At 34.2% G+C, this 22,976-nt stretch overlaps 1 non-coding gene across 1 annotated transcript; it reads left to right on the forward strand.

Moving 5' to 3' along the window:
* Positions 1 to 19,274: 19,274 nt before the first annotated feature.
* LOC133030678 (small nucleolar RNA R71) lies at positions 19,275 to 19,381 on the forward strand. Its single transcript, XR_009684225.1, has one exon. It is a non-coding gene; the product is annotated as a small nucleolar RNA R71 (small nucleolar RNA).
* Positions 19,382 to 22,976: the final 3,595 nt, after the last annotated feature.

The raw sequence follows: 22,976 nt of genomic DNA on the forward strand, positions 1-22,976 counted from the left end.
TTATTTTTTGTTCAAAGTTAAAAAATTCATTTATAAATAAGAAGTTCAAGTTGGTGAGTTAATTGAGGTATAGTCTATGAGCTAGCGTGATAGAGTATAGATAATTGATATAAATATACATTATATGTGGTGGTAGGGTTAGTTTTTTCTCATGGAAGGACTATATATATATATAAATATATAAATGGAGAATTGTTATTGAGTATTGGCAGTGCCCAATATCTTTTATAGTTAGTATCTTATAATTAGTTAGGGATGTTTTTTAAAATTTATTTTCTTAATTAATGTGAAATCCGCGGTTTAACTACACCATTAATATGACATTAAAAAAGATACTAGACATTAAGGGCTCGTTTGGAACGCCGTATTAGGTCGTAGTGTATTGTATTGTATTATATTAAATTCTATTTTATGCAATATTTTTATGTAAAACTATATGTGGTATTAACTTTTATGCACACCTAAATATATAATATTTTAGTATAAATTAAAGTTTAACATAGTATTATATAAAAATATGATATATAATCCAATTCAATATAATACAATACAATACAATACGACCTAATACGGCGTTCCAAACGAGCCCTAATACTATCTTCTAGTAATTTTCTTATAAATATAGTAGTATAGCTTTCATAAGGAAAAATAGTTAATAGCTAGCTTGGACTTTTGGGTTCTTTCTAATATAAAATACAATCAAAGATTATTAATGATTTCCTTGTTATTACTCAATATGAAGAAGAATTATTAAAAGAATGGATTTGTTTCTGTTTTGGAAAGGAAATGACCAAATATGGGAATTATTTTAAAATGACTTGGGTGTGTACTATGTGGTGATCATTAATTTATGTGATGCGAGTGTATATTATTGTTAATTAATGAAATAAGTTCGTGTTTGAATTGATCAAGTGGGGTGAAAATAATTGTATACATATTCATGTTTCGATAAGTAGCAAGTATTAATTTCTGATTTTTTTTTTCTATTTTATATAAAGGAACGTTCCTATGCATAACATTTTTTAGTCATCACATCTAAATCGAAAATGTATTTTATAAGAGTATAATGTCATTGATACATTTCAATATTAGGTTACACTCATTTGATTTAATAAATAATAATAAAGAACTTCTAACTAATTATAAATAATGTTACACAAGTATAATAATAAACAATTTAAGATGTTAAATAACAATATTCTATAGAAAAAAAAATTAATGGAAGTAATAAAATTTCAATAGAATAAAAAAGAAATAATTCATTTCATTTTTTTTAGTTACATTTTAGAGTATTAAAATGTTATTATTTGTAATGGAATAGTTTTTCCATTATTTTGGTAAAATGATTATTCTATTTTTAAATAAATAAATAAAAAAAGCTATTTCAATGTAAGATGAGAAAGATTTAATAAACATTTTATTAATTTTTTTTACATGTTAAATTTGATTCAATTCATATTCTTATTTCTTTCAACAAACTACCTAATGTTATCTTCAATTCCTCAAACTACTCGAGAAACAAATAAAATCACTCGTCAATTAACTAAGTACACTACAGGGATAGATCTAGAAGTTATTTCATTCAGAAATAACCATAATGTTTTATCTTGTATGTATATTCTCAACTTTTGATTACTATTTTAATGGGTACCTTCTTTCTCAAAAAAAAATGTTATCTTACTAAGGCAACTCATAGCCTCAAAATAGTTGTACGAATGATGGTTCCTTGTAAATGGGAGGTTCTCTTTTCTTTCTTGAATTCCTCTTAATTATAACAATCCGGTATGGCCAACGCTCTCATTTGAATATAACAATATTTCATGTATGTATGTATGTGTGTGTAAATATCTATATATATGTTTATACACTTTTGTCGGCTTCTCATGGACACACATACATCATTAATAATAAAGTGGCCGAGGCAATTATAGCTAGTACTATTCTATATATTATTACTCGAAATATATGAAAGTTACAAACAATTTCTTTTTTGAAAAATGAGAAAGTTACAAACAATTAATAATTAGGTATCTGTATTCCTTTCAAATAATAATAAATAAATAAAGCATCTGTACATACGTACGTACATACGTATACAAAACAGTATATCTCTAAACGACATTAATTGGTTTACCTAATTAAGCCATAGATAAGAGAAAGAGACAGAGGGCTCTTCACCAAAAAGTGGGACAGAATTTTTGTGAACATTTTATCATGTCTAAAACAACAATGTAGTTCTTTATTTTTATTTTTTTTCCTGAAAAATATCACTGTGTTCTTATTTAATATTAAATAAACAAAAATGAAGATTCCATTTAGAGTTTACACCCCAATTAGTGTTTCTCATGGGTTCATTTAATTAATTAATTAATTAGTATTAAATTATGAGCTGGGTTCATTTACATACGGATATTTGGTGTTATCAGCTTAATTATCAACCACATAATTATCCATGATAATGTTCTGTTCTAAAGCATCTTTTTAAGAAAAAAGATTATAATTTAATTCTTAAGTAATAATTGATTAGAAATCTATGCATGATTGGTTACATTAATAATAATTTTATTTATATTATATTTGAAGTACAGAAGCAATAACATTATGGTATGACATTTAACTCTTTTTGTTATATATATTTATTTAAATGTGTGTAGTTATATTCAATTAATATAATAATATGATGTATTGATATATGCACCTAATATACATAATATAAGTGAATATCACTCTTATATTTAACTACCATTGTTATTTAACTAAAAAGGTGACACTGATTTTCACTTCTCCCTCTCCGCCCATCTAATTTTGGATGTGTTTCCCTTTCACATTTCAAAAGGTCTTTTTTTCTTAATGTAAGTATGAATGCTCAGTTTAGACACCCTTTAATTCTTTCATATCAATTTTCGTACTACTTTTAATTTTTATGTGTTCTGTTTTGGCTCGTTATCATTAACATTGTTTTTACTTAAAACGAGGAGCAACCAGCTACAGTTATTTTTTTTTTATTGTTTCCTTTTTGCCTTTAAATATTTCTCCATGACAAATTTTCAAATGTCTCTTGACAATTTGTTTTATATTTATCTTATACAAATAATGTAATTTAGATTAAATAGAGTGTGAGAAAATAAATTCAGACAAATTAATTTATAGTATATAAATTAATGGGATAATTACATAAGATACAATTTTTTGTAACAAAAAAGTACAGTTTTTGCATTTAATTTTTTTTTTTTTTTTTTTTACATTTTTACGGTTTTTCATAAAAAACACGAAAACAACAAGAAAACTACATAAAAGTAACATGAAAATGACATCTAACATCAAAACAATAACAAAAAATTAACAAGAGTACAACATAAAAATACCGTATTTTTTGTAAATAAAATTAAAAAAATCGTAAAAATATTTAAAATTTCGTGAAACCATATTTTTGTAATTTTTTTGTTGTTTTTGTGTATTTGTGAAATAATCACTAAATTAATTTTGGTCAATTATGTAACATTTTGAATAGGGGTGTTTATTGGATCATTTTCAATATTTTTAGGCCTATCTAGATCTGATCTAATTAATTTCAGTCATCCAATCAATACAACATCCAATGCCAAATTATAATCAATCTTAAAGTGTAAATATAGACCAAACAAGAAGCAGCTACTCTAGACTCGCATCCATAAAATCTACTTGAATGATTGTAAGAGCCCCTACAAAAATATTAAGGCAGAAATAAGAGTCAAATAAACTAAAATATACACTATAAATTAAAAAAATTAAATTGATTTGATAAATAGAAATAGAAAAACTTATTTCATCAACAGGATCTCTGAATCTTCAATAGAATTTTTAAGATATGCAACAAATCTTTAACATGACTATATTGATCCTGCAATATCCCAGTAAGTCTAATAGTAAATAATTAGGGTTTATATTTATATTATGAGTTAATTAGATAATAAGTCGGATTATGATCCTATTAATCTATTTCAACATAAAATTTAAATTTGCTATAAGTGAGTAAATAGGCGTAATTTATAAATTACGGAGATTTATATAGTATGTGTGAATGTAATATAAGCTATATGTAGAATAAAAATATTTTCAAGTTTGACGACATTAGAGACTCGATCGGGGGCTAGAAAAATCATAACATGTTTAATTAATAGAATTAATGAAAATATTGTGATAAGTTAATAATGTAGGTATTAGGATAATTAGGATTATGTGGAATTTAACTTAGCGCCCTAAAAGTGGAGATTTCTTAGTGGTTAAGAAATGATAAGATAATATTAATAATAAATTTTTTATTAATATTATTATAATTACTAATATTATTATAATATTCTTTTTTTTTTATATAAAAATTTATCAGTATCGATAAGTTTGATATATATTATAAGTTTATAAACAGTAAAATTAAACAGAACGAAACTCTCCTCTTCCTTTGATAAACTTTCTTCTCCTCTATTTATTTTTTTCGATTTTTAATCTGAAATCTAGCGATCTAAGCTCCGATATTAGCGGAACAACAATCCTTAGAGAGAGAAAAGTTAAGATAAGGATTAATTTTGTTTTAAGTTAAAAACAATTAGTTTTGTATAAGGGTTTTGTGAATTAGAATGGTTATGAATGTTTTGACCTTATAGGATTGTTCTCAGGTAGTCATGGGACTAGTTCTGATATTTCTTGTTGAATCTGAGGTGATTTCGAGTTAGAAATTGAGTTTAAAACTTTTTATAGCTTAAGTCCGAACATTAGTGGTGTTTACCAATTAAGGGCTCGATTTTAGTTTCTATTACGTAAGAATAGTTGTATGTATGGTATTTGTGTGCCTTGTGAAATTTAGAGTGGTTTGGACAGGTTTTGATAGCATTTTGGTGAGTGCATAAATTGAGAATAGAGGAATTTTGCCCCTGCCCAACCGGTCAACCGATCCTGGTGGAAGCGGTTAACCGGTTCTCAACTGGTTTGCCATTTCTAGGTATTCTCAGAATTTAGGAATCGTATTTTTGTCGTAACTTTTTATTTGGGTGTCTATTTTGGACGTTTAATACCGTTTCGAAGCTTGCAGCAAGCTTACGATATAATGTATGTTTTAGAGCCAAAATATAAGTTTTATTTTAGTGTATTTGTATTACAAGATTTAGTATGAAACCTTAAGTTGTCTTTTGCAACTGTTAAGCAGTGTTTTGGGATAAACACTTATTGGTTTATTATTGTTATAACACAGGGATGGTGTTCATCAATCGTTCTCCAAGAAGGTCGGCCAACATACCCGGACTAAAACTTGAGATAAGAAAAGTATAATGTACCACACGGCATGACAGGTTCTGTAAATGCCAATTGTCTGATTAAGCAATAATAATGTGATGATACCATAAATGTGAGTACTAGGAGTAGGTATAGGCTCACCTGATTAGGTGATGCGATATGTTGGGTGTCGTGCATTATTAGGTACGGGCGACGGTGACATATGAGTACCGAGCGTAGTTACATTGACCTATGAGTACCGAGCATAGGTACAGTGACCTATGAGTACCGAGCGTAGGTACAGTGACATATGAGTACCGAGTGTAGGTACAGTGACATTTGAGTACCGAGGGGTAGGTACAGTGACATGTAAGTACCGACCGTTGGTACAGTGACATGTGAGTACTGAGCGTAGGTACAGGCTCGTCTGATTAGGCGATACGATATATTGGTGCTAGGTTGTGACACGGGCTCACCTGATTAGGTGGTGCAGTGATATTATATATGATGTTGTATTACGACACGGGCTTGCCTGATTAGGCAATGCGAATATATGAGCATATCTATATCTATGCAATGCATATGGCTGGTTATATTATCTATTATTGAATGTTATGGTTTAATCACTTATGATAATGAAACGTATAATTAGTTATTTAATGTATTCTTCTTTATTACTTTTCTTGCTGAGTCTGTGTGACTCACGGGTGCTCTGTGGCGCAGGTAAGGGCAAGAAAAAGTTAGAGCAGCCATGAGATGACAGTCTTCTCCAAGAATGTACATATTGACCCCACCGCCCTATGTGCCGAGTTGCCAGGAGTTGTTTTGCACTGGCTGTATCTGCTGTGCATTTTGATTTTGTAGTTTGCACTATTGTCGTATAGTCTTTTGTAAACTTTTTATAACAAAGATCTCCGGAAATACTTTTTTACTGTCGTTATGATGTTCGTTTTTAGTATTTTATTGTAGTCAAATTTTTATTATCCTCACAGTTTTTAATAATTAATTAATCTATTAGTATTAAACTAGTTTATAAAATTACACACGTGGTGTTATAGGGCGTTACATATCCTATATTGATCCTATAATTACACGACTATTTTCAAAATAAGTAAAAAATAATATGCAAAAATAGCTTACTAATAATATCTCAAGAATAGCAAGATTCTCGTAATACTAAAAATTCATATAGCTAATATTTTGATATTCTTCAAGGTTAAGATTCACAAGTGATCAATTTGACTATTAAAATTATTTTACTTAAGGGGCGTTTGATATCACTTTTATTTTTTAATTTTTTAATCAAAATGAAAGCAAAAATTGTGTTTTTAAAAAATAATAATCTGTTCTATAACCACTTTTATTTTTTAATTTTTAAAACATAAAACAAAACTGTGTTCTATAACTTTCATTTTTATTTTTTGATTTTATTAAGCCGGATCCAGCTCCGTGTTTGGGGTCGGGGCCATTGTCCGAGTCCAGGATTGGGACTAGGGTCGGAGTCTGTACCCCAAGGTCGAGGTTGGAGTCGAAGTCCAAAATATTGATCAAGAGAAAAAAAAAATCTGTTTAAAAATATTTTGAAAGTGCTTTTTTTTTCAAAATTTTTAAAATTTTGATTCTCAATTAAAAAATTGGAAAGTGAAAACAGTTTTATAAAACATATTTTTTCAAAATATTTTTACTTTTCTAATTAAAAAAAAACATAAAACACATTAAAAATGTGTTACCAAACGCACCCTTAATGTTGTTTATTTTAATTTTATAACTTAGTGTTATATTATTTTTTATTTTACTAGTATTAGTGTTTCTTAATGGTTATTTTGTATTTTTAAATATGTTAGTATTTTAAATCAATTATTATTTTTGTGATATGAGAACTAAAATGAAAGATTATATTTTAAAATAAAGATTAGAACGTAAAAAAAAATTGTATACAAAATTGATGTAGATTCAAAATCCAACACCAATAATAGTGTAGAATTTGGTGTATAATTTAGTGTGTCATTGGTAGGGACGGACCTAGTAGTATCAATGTGGGGGGCTATAGCCCCCACTAACAAAAATATTGCCTTTTAAAAAATTAAATGTAATTTTTTAAATTTGATAATTATAGACTAAAATAATAAAAAAGCCCCCACAAAATTAAATAAATCTAGTAAAAGTGATTATAATATAAGTAAAAATATTTTTTAATGATAAATAAGCCCCCACAAAGTAAAAATTCTGTATCCGTCACTGATTATTGGAGTAAAATAGTGTAAAGATTCCACAGCAAATTAATGAAATAGTGTAACATTATCAATGTGTGAGAAATGAGTTCTTTAAAGGTGAGAGTTGCAAATTTGGTTGGAGTGGGAGTTAAAAACTTCAATTTCGTCCATTCAAAAAAAAAAAAAAACTTCAAGTTCGTAACTAGATTTAGTGCATCATGCAATGTATAACTATTGTTGGAACGTTTTGAATATTTTTTTTTGCTTGATTCCATCTCTAATGTAACACTCAAATCTTTCTTATTAAACCCTTTAATTAGGGGTGTGCATAAATCGATCCAATCCAATAAAAACTGACCGATCCAATTATAATCGACCGCCTAACATTGGATATCCAATGTGATCGGATCGGATTGGATGTTATTTTTAAATATCCAATTGGATCAGATAGGGTGTCTAAAAATCCAATACATCCAACATCCAATCGAACTAATTAGTATTTTCATTTAGTTTGGATGAGTAATTAAATTTTATATTATTATATGTCAAATCTATATGTATATATGAAAATTAACATTAAAGTTTTACTTTTTTTTTCTTGGATTGGATGGATCCAGTCCAATCCAATACATACTGGATCTAAAATATTAGATGGATCTGATCCGATCCAAAAAATACTAGGTCTAAAATATTAGGTAAACCCAAATTAAACAAATAAATATATATGAAATACATCCAATGGATAGAACCGATCCAATCCAACATCCAATGGATGTTGGATCGATTGGATGACGAAATTAATTGGATCAGGTCGGATGGTAAAATCTAACATCCAATATATGATTGGATCGGATCTGGATAGGCCTAAAAACATTGGATGTGATCCAATGAACACTCCTACCCTTAACGCCAATTAAAGGCTCTACAATAGTCATGGAGTGCTCATTTGAACACTATACATCTTTTTATTAAAAAAAAAGCGCATTGTTAGAAAATATTTAAAGTTAATTTGAGGTATTTTTTAGAGAGTTCATTTATATGTTCGATTGGAGGTAATAAATAGAATAGAATAAAAACAAATAAGTTTCTTCCATTCTTTTGTTGGTTGCATTTTAAAATATTAGAATGGCATTCTAATAAAATAATTTTCTACTATTTTTTGTGGAATGACTATTCTATTTCAAAATGAAAGGAAATGTCATTCCAATGTAATATGACAAAAAATTTAATAATTTTTTTTTATCAATTTTTATAGTGCATTTTAAATTTTATTGAGTAATTTGCGGCATGAATACCTAAGTTTAACTCTCAGTTGTAAATAAATACCTAAGTTTAATTTTTGGCGGTGATAATACCTAAGTTATAATTCTGAAACTTTTATAGGTACCTGACTGTAATTGTTAAGTAAATTGCCACGTGGCAATTCCTAATTGGTCCGAGTCATTAAATTTTTATTTTTTAACAAAAATTAATTAAAATATACCAATAAGAAAATGACACGTGGATAATGACATAATATTTTAATAGTTAGGTATTTAAGAGTTCCAAAAATATAACTTAGGTATTATTACCGCCAAAAATTAAACTTAGGTATTTATTTGCAACTGGGAGTTAAACTTAGGTATTTATGCCGCAAATTACTCAATTTTATTCTATCACATTCCTATTCTTATTCCCATTCCTTTTCCTATACTTATGCTTTCATTTTCCCAACCAAACATAACAATAGTACTTAGACCATCTCCAAGGGTTACACTTAATTGGTGTAGAATTGTCTACTTTTGGTGCAACAACTTTAATGATTTATACTAAATATCCCACTAAATTAGGACATCACATTTACACCCGAAAACCCACCCACCCGAAAAACCCAAAAAAACGGGTTTAAAAATAGGGGTTTAGGTTCGGGTTCAAGTATTTTAAAAACTCAAAACCCTTTTTTATACCATTAATCTACTAGTGGTAGTATAATTCATATCCCATTTAAATTTGCGTGCAACCTTCCAGTACTAGAATTAACACATAAAAGGAACCAACATTTGATTCGTTGGAAAAGTCATGATTTCATAATTATAGATCATGTTCCCAGCCATCCATATTATTAGATTCCTAAAATAGTTGTAAGAATCATCTTCTTTGAGAAATTTTAACGAGTGAATCAAAGAAACTAATAACATGAACATGAGTTCGTGATTACTTAAGATTTAGACCGATCTACTATTGATCATCATTATGATATGAATTAGGTCTTTATAGTAAACGATAAGTTTGATAAAGACAGCTTTATCCATATCGGTCGTTATCATATATAATCTCTATTATATACAATACTTTCACTTAGATGTCATACTATATTAGTAATCCGAACCAAGATTATTTACATTGAAGAACGGGCTTCAGTGAACCGTACTAGCAACTATTGATTAAAAATTCCATAACTTTAATATGTTGCTGACTGTTTTATTCATATCTAAGTGATCTTAGTTCTCTGTACAGTTACAAGTCACAACCTCACATATAAATAAAGAATTTTCCAAAATTTATATAAATTATCCAATAATAAATATTAATAATTTAACATTCAAGCATATATCAAAATGTTCAATGTTGCAATAATTTTAAACACTACGCAAGTATACGCAATCAAGTAGTAAATCTCACACAGGTGAGGTCGATCCCACAGGGAATTGGATTAAGTACCACTAAATTATACTTATGATTCTATTCGGTAAATCAAAAGCAATTATGATTTAAAAACAGTAAAATTTGAAAGAAATTCAGAAAACTTAATAACACAATTTAAAGTTGAGCAAGATGAGACAATAGGGAGGAGAATCCTGTTGTTGTTTACCCAAATCGTTAATGCTTAATTACTATCCTATTCTTGGAGTGAATGACAGATTATGAAATAACCTAGCTCCTTTCAGATCTTCTAGATTCTAAATCACATGTTATCTAATTAATTCCTTAATTAAACTAACATGAAATCAGCATTAAGCAATAATCTACTCGTCACATAAGTCATGCAAATACTTTCGTTTCACATAGAACATTGATTATCTTAATTTTAGCATTCTCAATTCTCACTTTTCAGATTTTGAATTAAGATCATAGAGCATGCACAAGGTGATCAATCTTAAACATGAAATTAAGAACAAATTAAGATAATTTCACACACAAGAATTGAGGAATGGTAATTAAACATTAACTAGGCAAAACATTAAACAACAATCATCATCCTCCCTAAATGGGAAATTTAGTTCAGAAACAAATCCATAACCATTCCTATGACAATATTCAACATAAATAAATTAAAGAGGAATAAAGAAAAGAACTGTTGGTGGATGAATTCTGGATCTTCACTTGAATCTCTATGCTCTTCCTGCCGCTCTCAGCTGTGTTTTAGGGTTCCAAATCGCTCTCCCTGACTTCCAATCGCAGTTTTCTATTTATAATTGAAATTTAGGGTTCGATGGACGAAAATGCCCCTGGTCCGTACGGGATCTCGCCGCGGCCAAGCTTCCTCTCGCCGCGGCGAGAATATTGAAATTTTGGGTGCTTTCTGTATCTCGTAACTCGCGCGCGCGAGCCTCTTCATCGCCGCGGCGGCCGATGCCTTTCTAATTCTCGAGATCTAGCCGCGGCCAAGTTGTGTTTAGCCGCGGCCAGATATGCACAAAAACTCAAAAATTGAGTTTTCTTCGGCTCAGCACGCCTTTTAACGAATTTCTGCACCCGAGACCTCTTTTATTCCAAAGAACCTGAAAACATAGAAAATAAGCGTAATTCCGTCCCAAGACAGCTAAGAATGCACATAAATTGGATCCAAAACATAGGCTAAAAATAGCCTAACAAACTCCCCCAAACTGACTCTTTACTCGTCCCCGAGTAAACTAAGACTAAACTAAAAAAAACTGACAATGATAGCTGAACTTTCCAACAATTTAATTGTTACCACCACCTGCACAACTTCAATCCATCAATAACCAGAATTTCAACTTGCCAACTCTAAGAACTAAGTTGAATGTGCAATTTACAAGTAAGTAATTCATACAAACATAAAGCATCGCAATTTCCATCAATATCACAACTGTTCTAACTTTCCAACATCCCACTAACACATGATCAATAAGTTTGAATGACATACCTCTCTCCACTAATGTTGACAAATTTCTATTTGGAATCAATAGGTCTTTTTCGGTTAGCATCACATGGCTTAGGTACATGGGTAGGTGAGAAGTCATTTAGGCTATACTATACCATAAGCACAATTATACCAAACAAACCTAGACAATTCTTTTGCTTTCTTTCCATATATCCCAAAAACAGAAATAAGAGATTGCAATTTTTCTTATGTGTGTACCTCATAATTTTCTTAACTTTTTTTTTTCAAGAAGACACATTTTTTTTTTCATAGGCACAACACACAATATTATTCTTTTTTTTCTTTTTTTTTTCAATCTCTCATTCCTACACTTTATATTTTTTTCACTTACAGCACTCATTCCCCCCAAACTTGCTTCAAGGCTCATGGCATAATAAGATATGTTCAGGGTGAAAAGAGTTTAAGATAACGAATTTAGCTCAGTTAAGTGGTGAAAATTTTTTTAAAACAGGCTAAGGCTCAACTTTGGGTATACTAAGGATAAAACTTTTTTTTTAGGTAGGCTTGAAAGGCTCAATCGTTCCAAAGAAAACTTGCCTAAATCACTTTCCAAACAAAAATCATCAAGGATTTCGCTTCAAGAGAGTATGTCAAACAAATTCTATTCCATGTTCAATCAGTCATTCCACAATCCAAATAGAACACAAGTGATATGTGAGAATAACAAATGTTTTAAATCTACATGAATCACTTCCTAGCACACATCCAATTTAATTCAAACAGTTGCAGGTCAAGCACACAGTTATGTTTCAATCCATTGCACAAGTGAATAACAACAATTCAATCCATCTTTCAATTTAGCTATCACGCAAGACTAAAAAAACTAAAACAAACTAATGCGAAAAAAAAAATAAATTAAGTTTCCCCCCCCAAACTAAAATGCACATTGTCCCCAATGTGTGAAAATAAACCAGGGTGAGAGAAACTTACCTGAGCCCCTTAAAAGGGGTTTGGCGGCGGTGGCTGGTCATAAGGGTTGAAACGGGGTGGCATGGGAAAATAGTTTGGATCATCCACACCGATATTCATCCTCGTGACAAGTGTGTTCAATTGAGCCACCTGCTGCTCATCGAAGATACTCCTCTGGGCCATGTAATTTTGCATATGCATGTTTTGCTGAATCAGATAATTCAGCTGATTGTGAGTGTACTGCATGGCAGGGTCAAGAGGCCCGACAAGACGTGGTGGTTCGATGTCCTCACGTTCCTCTTCTTCTCTTGCCGGAGGACCTCCTTGAACTGGCGGTTGACCATGAGGATGAGGAGGTTTGAAGCGAAGAACAGTCGCCAAGTTAATAGGGCGCTGTGGCGGTGCCTTCGTATCATATGAGTACTGTGGTACCCCATGTTTCTCACATAGATCAGTGATTATTCCAGCCAACCCAAGTCCTCCACCGGAAGATCCCTCAACCATAATGTCAAAGGTTGTTCGAACAATATCCCCCACATTCAAATTATACCCTTTCATAATGCCGTAAACCCATTTAAGTCTGTCCATTTGAGCATCAGAAAAATGCTTGTTGGGGAGCATCCTTGCACTAACAAAGTAAAGCCAAGCCTTGGCCACTGGATTGAGTTCACATCGGTACAATTGGTATGGTTCTCCATTAAGCTCATGGAACCTAAGGCCAGGATACCCTAGAGTCTCAGCAATATCCACATAATTCGTACTTCTCTCATAAAATTGTCGTTTCAAGGGTTGTTCTTCATTAGTGAAAGTTTGGAGATCATAAAGGGCATGAATAGCGGCTGTGGTAGCAGGCACTCTAACCCCCCTAACTCTAACTTTGCCCTCTTCTCTTTCGAGCCGATTGGCTAAAAATTCCAAAGCTAGAGTTTGATTACCACGCTCAGTGACATCTACGAACTTAGTCCACTGCCTCTGTAGGATTTGATCCCTAATAGATGCAAAAGCAGGGGGAATGTTGGCAGTTTGGCTTAGGTTGACAATGTCTATCCCTCTATCTTCAATGAATGCCCTATCTTTCAATTTCAAAAACCGCTCTTGAGCCTCCATGTTGGTAAACCTAACTCTATCAAGATTAGAGCGTCCCCTAGATGGGTTGGATGATGAAGCTCCCTCCTCATTAACCCTTGACCTCTTTGGACCCATAGCACCCAAATTTTTTTTCTAACTTTCAAGATTTTTCAAAATTTTGACAGCACTTCCCCTTAAAAATCGACTTCCCGGGATTTAACCCTTTCACAATCACATTCAATTGACTCACCACAATAATATTCAACAATGTATGAGCAACAATTCCAAAAATTTCAACACAAAGTCTAATACTCTCTAGCAATCCACAAATAATCCAATCAAACTTGTGTAGAGAAATTAAAATTTGTTACCTCAATGAAAATCACTCTTTAGTCAACCTCCATTGATGAGAACCTTGAAGCTTTAGGGAAGAAGAAGGTGAATAGTGATTTTCTGAAATTTGGGTGAAATATAGGGATTTTGGGTTGGATTTTTAGGGGAAAAGGGTGTTAGATGAGAGAAATAAGGGATGATGATGAATTAGGATGAGAGTTTATGGATAATTTTGAGGAAAATTGGTTTGAATGGGGTTAGATGAAGAAATTAGGTTGAAAAAGGGTGGTTTTCGGCTGGAGAAGAGAGGGTTTGAATGTGGGGTTTTGATTTGAAATGTTAGGGATTTGGGATTTAAAAAGGAAAAACTGACCAATCTCGCCGCGGCGACCTGTAGCCTCGCCGCGGCGAGAATCCGTGAAAATATGTGACTTTCTGTAAGTCAAATCTCGCCGCGGCGGTATGTCCCCTCGCCGCGGCGAGAATTCGCGAAAATAAGCCTGTTTCTGTAAGACCATTCTGGCCGCGGCCAGACATCCCATGGCCGCGGCCACTGACCAAAATTATTATTTTTTTTTTTTTTTTCAGTAACGAAACAGAATGAACATCAAGAAAAATAACAGTAAACTTAAAAAGAGTTCAACTAAATCAAAAGAACACTTGGGTTGCCTCCCAATTAGCGCTAACTTTATCGTCGCTCAGCTAGACGTTGATCGAGATCTTTAAAGTGGCGCCAGAATCATGGCGGACTTGGTTTGATCAAATTGACCTCCCAAGTAGAGCTTTAATCGCTGTCCATTCACTTTGAAAGTATTAGGACTTTCACCTTTTAGTTCCACTGCTCCGTAGGGAAACACTTTGACCACCGTAAATGGCCCTGACCACCTTGATTTTAATTTACCAGGAAACAACTTTAGTCTTGAGTTAAAGAGTAGAACTTGTTGACCAGGTTGAAACTCCTTCCTGACTAGATTTCTGTCATGCCATCTCTTAGTTCTTTCCTTGTAAATCTTGGCGTTTTCATAAGCTTCATTTCGAAATTCTTCCAACTCATCCAACTGTAGTAGTCTTTTACGCAGCAGCTTTTAAATCCATGTTCAAAGTTTTCATTGCCCAATACGCCTTGTGTTCTAGTTCCACCGGTAGATGACAAGCCTTTCCAAACACCAACCGATATGGTGACATCCCGATTGGCGTCTTGAACGCTGTTCTATAAGCCCACAATGCGTCATCCAACTTTCTTGACCAATCTTTCCTTGATCTCTGCACCGTTTTCTCCAGAATCATCTTTATTTCACGGTTAGAAATCTCAGCTTGGCCATTACTTTGCGGATGATAAGGTAGAGTTGTTCTATGACGAACACCATATCTCGAAAGGAGTGCTTCGAATTGTTTGTTGCAAAAGTGACTCCCTTCATCGCTTATGATTGCTCGGGGAGTTCCAAACCGAGTGAATATGTTCTTTTGAAGGAACCGAAGGACTGTTTTACCATCATTAGCTGGTGTGGCTGCAGCTTCCACCCATTTTGACACATAATCCACAGCTAATAGGATGTATAGATTGCTAAACGATGAAGGAAAAGGACCCATAAAATCTATCCCCCATACATCAAACAATTCTACTTCCAAGATTCCTGTCAAAGGCATTTCGTTTCTCCTTGAGATGTTTCCTGTACGCTGACAACGATCACATGCCTTCACAAAAGTACTAGCGTCTTTGAAAAGTGTTGGCCAAAAGAATCCACTTTGCAACACCTTGGCGACTGTTCTAGTTCCACCGAAGTGTCCCCCACATGGTAAAGCATGACGGTGATTAAGAATAGAGTACATCTCCTCTTCGGGCACACACCTTCTTATTATACGATCCGCACAAAGTGCTTGTAGAGGATTGGCTCTTCCCAATAATAATGTTTCACCTCGTAAAAGAACTTCTTTAGTTGTTGTCGAGATAGCTCGGGAGGAGTGATATTGGCGAAGAAGTTAACATAATCGGCATACCATGGTACCATCGGACTTTCCCTCACACTAAAGAGTTGTTCATCGGGAAATTGTTCATTTATTTGTACCTCTTTTGTATTCGACTTTCTTCCGGCTCTAGTCTTGACAAGTGATCCGCTACCGGAGTTCTCTCGTACCCTTCTTATCTTTTATGTCTAGATCAAAGTCTTGCAGAAGAAGAACCCATCGAATTAGTCTTGGTTTGGCATCCTTCTTAGTCATCAAGTACTTGATTGCAGAATGATCTGTATACACTATCACTTTATTACCAATCAAATAGGGTCGAAATTTGTCGCATGCAAACACTATAGCTAGCATCTCTTTTACGTAGTAGCGTAATTCGGTTGGGCATCATTCAAGGTTTTGCTTGCATAGTAAATAGTTACGAATACCTTGTCAACCCGTTGTCCCAAAACCGCTCCAATAGCATAATCACTTGCATCGCACATGATTTCAAAAGGTAATTCCCGTTTGGTGTAGTCACGATCGGTCTTTGAGATTATCTTCTCCTTGAGAATTTGGAATGCTTCAAGACAATCTTTCCCAAATTCAAAAGGTACTCCACTAGCAAGAAGATTGGATAGCGGTTTGGCCACCTTGGAGAAATCTTTGATAAATCTTCTATAAAACCGGCATGACCCAAGAAGCTCCGAACTCCCTTAATCGAAACTGGAGGAGGCAAGTTCTCAATTGTAGATACTTTGGCTCGTCAACCTCAATACCTTCTTTTGAGATTTTATGTCCCAAAGCACTATTCCTTCGTAACCATGAAATGGCACTTTTCCCAGTTCAGCACCAAATTAGAGTCTTCACATCTTGCTAAAACCAATTCCAAGTTGCTCAGACATTGGTCAAACGATGAGCCAAACACTGAAAAATCATCCATGAACACCTCGATGCACTTTTCTATTAAATGCGAAAATATAGCCATCATACACCTGCGAAATGTTCTTTGGAGCATTGCACGGCCCAAATGGCATTCGTCGAAAAGCAAAAGTACCATATGGACATGTGAATGTTGTTTTCTCTTGATCCTCCGGTGCTATAGCTATTTGGTGATACCCTGAGTACCCATCAAGGAAACAATAGTACTCTTGTCCTGCCAACTTGTCTAACATCTGATCAATGAATGGGAGTGGAAAGTGATCTTTTCTTGTGGCCTTGTTGAGTTTTCGGTAGTCAATGCAAATTCTCCATCCCGTGACAGTTCTGGTTGGGATGAGTTCATTCTTCTCATTCTTTACCACCGTCATCCCTCCTTTCTTTGGAACAACTTGGACTGGGCTCACCCATTTACTGTCTGAAATAGGATACGCTACCCCGGCATCTAACCACTTCAAGACTTCTTTTCTGACAACCTCCTTCATTGGTGGATTTAATCTACGTTGTGCATCAATGGTTGGTTTCACTCCTTCCTCCATTAAGATTCTATGCATTACGATTGAAGGGCCGATCCCTTTAATATCTCGCTAAAGTCCATCCAATGGCTTTTGAATGCTTCCTTAGAACCCGTAATAGCTTATCTCGTCTCTACGAAGATAGGGAAGAAGCCACAATTACGGGAAGTGTCTTATTTTCTCCCAAATATTCATACGAGATGCTGCGGTAGGACTTTTAACTCTAGTTGAGGAGGCTTTTCAGTAGATGGGGTAGGCTTTGTTGGTATGACTCCTAACTCTTCATAATATTTTCTATTCAGCGGTCCATAAGAATCGAGCCACAAAGCATATTCATAAGCTTCCTTACCATCTTGTTCTACCACCTCTTCTTGTACCAAAGTCAGATTAAGCGGATCTTCAGCATGTGTCTTTGTCTCCACCAACTGGTCCACCACATCAATTGCAAAACAGTTGTCACTAGCTGTAGGATAGGTCATTGCTTTGAGTACATTAAATACAACTTCATCTCCTTGTACCCTTAGCTTTAACTCTCCTTTCTGAACATCAATTAGTGCTTTCCCTGTTGCCAAGAAAGGTCTCCAGATGATGGGAACATTACTATCTTCTTCCATATCCGTAACAATGAAATCGGTGGGAAGATGAACTTGTCCACCTTTACTAACACATCCTCAATGACTCCTCTAGGGTGAGCTAGCGATCGATCTGCCAATTGAAGAGTTACAGTAGTTGGCTTTGCTTCACCTAGCTGCAATCTTTTGAACACTGACAAGGGCATTAAGTTAATACTGGCTCCCAAATCACATAATGCATTTATCCCTTCAATTTTACCAATAGTACAAGGAATAGTGAAGCTCCCTGGATCTCTGAGTTTTGGAGGGAGTTTCTTCTGTAGAATAGCGCTACACTCTTCAGTTAGAGCCACTGTCTCATAGTCTTCCATCTTCCTCTTCTTTGACAAAATTTCCTTCATAAACTTCACATAACTTGGCATCTGCTCTAGAGCTTCAGCAAAAGGAATGTTAATGTGAAGTCTTTTGAAGACTTCTAGAAACTTGGTGAATTGCTTGTCTAAGCTTGACTTTCTTAGCCTCTGAGGATAGGGTATCTTTACATGATGATCAATACTAATCGGTGGAGACTGTTGTGGTGGTGCTGGGCTATCAGTAGCCTTCTCTGCTGTCGGTGTTGGTGTCGGCACTGGTTGAGCATTTATTTCTACATCTACCTCAACTGGTTGTGGTAACTCAGGCCCATCATACTTCTTACCGCTCCTCAGGGTAATTGCCTTGCAATTTTCTTTGGGATTGACTTCAGTTGTGCTAGGCAAATTTCCTTGAGGGCGGGTTGCTACCTGAGTTGCTAGCTGGCCCATCTGAGTACGGTCTTTAATTGAAGATCTAGTTTCGGTCATGAATTGGAGCGATAAATGCATCCGCAAACTAGAACTTCCACGAGCAGGCTTGTTGCTGATTAAACTGTTGGTTCTGATTTCTTTGTTGATAGAACCCACTATTTCTTCGGTTGTTATTCTGGTTGAACCCATAATTGTTGTTGTTGTTGTTCTGTGAAAAATTCCCAATGGCCTTAGCTTCATCCATTGGCAAATCATCCACATCTGCTTGGCACTCCGAAAAGTGATGACTTCCTCCACATAACTCACAAACAATTTGGGCTTGCTTAGCTTGCCCTGCAATGATTTTAGTCAATGCCTCAACCCGGCTTGTTAACTTTGTGATGGCATCGACTTCTAACACACCAGCTACCTTCTTGGATTGACTCCTTTCAGTTGGCCACTGCTGGTTGTTTAGAGCCATCTCCTCCAATAGATCATATGCCTCATTAGCACTCTTTCTCATAAAAGCTCCGCCCGCTGCTGCATCTATTAGAGTTCTAGTATTACCAACCAACCCGTTGTAGAAGTTGTGAACCAGCATCCACTTCTCTATACCATGATGGGGACACCTCCTGATCAGATCTTTAAACCTCTCCCAAGCCTCATGGAGAGATTCATTATCTTGTTGGCAGAAATTATTGATTTCTCCTCTTAGCTTTGCAGACTTAGCTGGAGGAAAGAACTTTGACAAGAATTTTGTTGCCAGATCATTCCATGTAGCAATAGAATTAGGTGGCAAAGAATTCAACCAACTCTTGGCTCGTTCTCTGAGCGAGAATGGAAACAATCTCAATCTAATGGCATCGTCGCTAACTCCATTAACTTTAAAAGTTTCACAAAGTTCCATGAAGTTAGAGAGATGCAAATTAGGATCTTCAGAAGGGAGACCACCAAACTGAACTGAAGACTGCACCATTTGAAGGATGGCAGGTTTGATCTCGAAGTTGTTTGCATCCACTGCCGGTGGCCTAATACATGACTGCACTCCCGTCAGAGTAGGGAGAATGTAATCTCTCAAGCTACGGCCATTAGCTTGATCTTCCACAGCGCCTCCATTATTACCATTATTACGCCCATTGTTCCCAACATTATTGTTCACATTGGCAGCCATGATTTCTGATGTTTCAGCAGTTGCTGAAACTCTTTCTTGCCTTTTGTTCTTTCGATTCTTCCTGCAAGTTTTCTCAATTTCAGGATCAACTGGTAATATGACTGATTGTCCTTGACGGCGCATGCACTTAGGATTCCTGAAATAAATCAAGAAAATATTGCAAGAAAAAGGTTAGAAAAATCAGCAAGAGAAAATATACCAAAGTAGAAGTTAGTATAATTTTATGTAATATCAATCTTTATACAATTCCCCGGCAACGGCGCCAAAAACTTGTTGCAATAATTTTAAACACTACGCAAGTATACGCAATCAAGTAGTAAATCTCACACAGGTGAGGTCGATCCCACAGGGAATTGGATTAAGTACCACTAAATTATACTTATGATTCTATTCGGTAAATCAAAAGCAATTATGATTTAAAAACAGTAAAATTTGAAAGAAATTCAGAAAACTTAATAACACAATTTAAAGTTGAGCAAGATGAGACAATAGGGAGGAGAATCCTGTTGTTGTTTACCCAAATCGTTAATGCTTAATTACTATCCTATTCTTGGAGTGAATGACAGATTATGAAATAACCTAGCTCCTTTCAGATCTTCTAGATTCTAAATCACATGTTATCTAATTAATTCCTTAATTAAACTAACATGAAATCAGCATTAAGCAATAATCTACTCGTCACATAAGTCATGCAAATACTTTCGTTTCACATAGAACATTGATTATCTTAATTTTAGCATTCTCAATTCTCACTTTTCAGATTTTGAATTGAGATCATAGAGCATGCACAAGGTGATCAATCTTAAACATGAAATTAAGAACAAATTAAGATAATTTCACACACAAGAATTGAGGAATGCTAATTAAACATTAACTAGGCAAAACATTAAACAACAATCATCATCCTCCCTAAATGGGAAATTTAGTTCAGAAACAAATCCATAACCATTCCTATGACAATATTCAACATAAATAAATTAAAGAGGAATAAAGAAAAGAACTGTTGGTGGATGAATTCTGGATCTTCACTTGAATCTCTATGCTCTTCCTGCCGCTCTCAGCTGTGTTTTAGGGTTCCAAATCGCTCTCCCTGACTTCCAATCGCAGTTTTCTATTTATAATTGAAATTTAGGGTTCGATGGACGAAAATGCCCCTGGTCCGTACGGGATCTCGCCGCGGCCAAGCTTCCTCTCGCCGCGGCGAGAATATTGAAATTTTGGGTGCTTTCTGTATCTCGTAACTCGCCGCGGCGAGCCTCTTCATCGCCGCGGCGACTGATGCCTTTCTAATTCTCGAGATCTAGCCGCGGCCAAGTTGTGTTTAGCCGCGGCCAGATATGCACAAAAACTCAAAAATTGAGTTTTCTTCGGCTCAGCACGCCTTTTAACGAATTTCTGCACCCGAGACCTCTTTTATTCCAAAGAACCTGAAAACATAGAAAACAAGCGTAATTCCGTCCCAACACAGCTAAGAATGCACATAAATTGGATCCAAAACATAGGCTAAAAATAGCCTAACATTCAACTATTTATTAATAATCAGAAATGTCTTTATTGGCTTTTTAGGGCATAAACCCTAACATATGCATCCTCATGAAGACAACAAAATTCCATCAAATCCTTGATTGGTACTAATGGCCAAGTAGTCTCCTCAAAAGAGGGTATGACTGAGATTATCACCACTGCTTATTTTAATGACTTGTTCTCATATTCTGAGATTGATGCTGAAGCCTTGCATTACACTCTTGCAACTATACATGTCACTGTAACACCTAAAATGAATGACTCTAATTAAGCCATTCTCGAGCAATGAAGTCCTAGTTGCTCTGAAATTCATGAGCCTAGATAAGAGGCCAAAAAGTGATGGTATGTATGCAATGTTTTACCAGAATTATTAGAATATTGTTGGCGATGTTGTAACTAGAGTTGTTCTTGGTGTTTTGAATGAAAATCAAAACATGGAATTGATTAATAAATCAATCATTACTCTTATTCCAAAAATTAAATTGCCACATGGTATGGGAAATTTTTGCCTGTTTAATTTGTGTAATGTTATTTACAAGATCATATCGAAAAATTTGGCAATCAAATTTAAGGAGGTTCTTCCATTTGTCATCTCCAAAACTCAGAGTAGTTTTCTTTCAAATAGACTCATCATAGACAATATTTTAATGGCTTTTGAGTTGATTCATCATCTAAAACATAAAACTCCTGGAGTTAGAATCCATTCAACACTAAAATTAGATATGAGAAAAGCATTTATCAGAGTGGAATGTGAATATATTCATGAGGTAATGCGCAAGATGGGGTTTCATAGCAGATGGATAACATTGATTCAAAATTGCTTATCTTCTACCAGTTTCTCCTTTATGCTCAATGGTAAAACAATGGGCCATGTTCAACCAAAGAGGGGTCTTTGACACGGCAATCCATTATCTCCTTATTTGTTTTTGATTTGTTCTGAATGATTATGTAGGGTGCTACAATTTAAGGAATCAATGGGAAATCTCAAAGGTTTATGCTTAACATGTCTTGCTCTGTTTCACACTTACTATTCGCTAATGATTGTCTCTTATTCTATGAGACTACTAATCATTCAGCTTTGGCTATTAAGAGAGTATTGGAGATCTACCATATGGCCTCAAGAAAATTACTGAATACTCACAAATCAGTTATGTCATTATTCCCAAATACAACACAAGATGCTCAGAATTTTTTTCACCAAACTTTGGGAATGCCTATTAGCGAATGTCATGAATGATATCTTGGTCTTCCTGCATATTCTCATCGAGATAAGAAAGAATTATTCAACGATGTTAAGGAGTGTATATGGCAGAAGTTACATGCATGGAATGGAAAACTCTTCTAAATTGATGGAAAGGAGGTACTATTGAAAGTTGTTGTTCAATCAATTCCTACATACGCTATGAGCTACTTTCGTTTACCGATAACCTTTTGTCATCAATTAGAATCTATGATGGCAAATTTTTTATGGGAATCTAATAAAGATGGCTCTAAGATTCTTTGAAAAAGATGGAAACTACTTTGTAAGTCTAAATTTGATGGAGGGATGGATTTTCGCTCTTTTGTTCATTCAACCAAGCGCTTCTCGCAAAGCAAACATGGAGGATTTTTGAAATGT

Source organism: Cannabis sativa, chromosome 8, assembly GCF_029168945.1.
Source record: "Cannabis sativa cultivar Pink pepper isolate KNU-18-1 chromosome 8, ASM2916894v1, whole genome shotgun sequence".
Classification (NCBI taxonomy): domain Eukaryota; kingdom Viridiplantae; phylum Streptophyta; class Magnoliopsida; order Rosales; family Cannabaceae; genus Cannabis; species Cannabis sativa.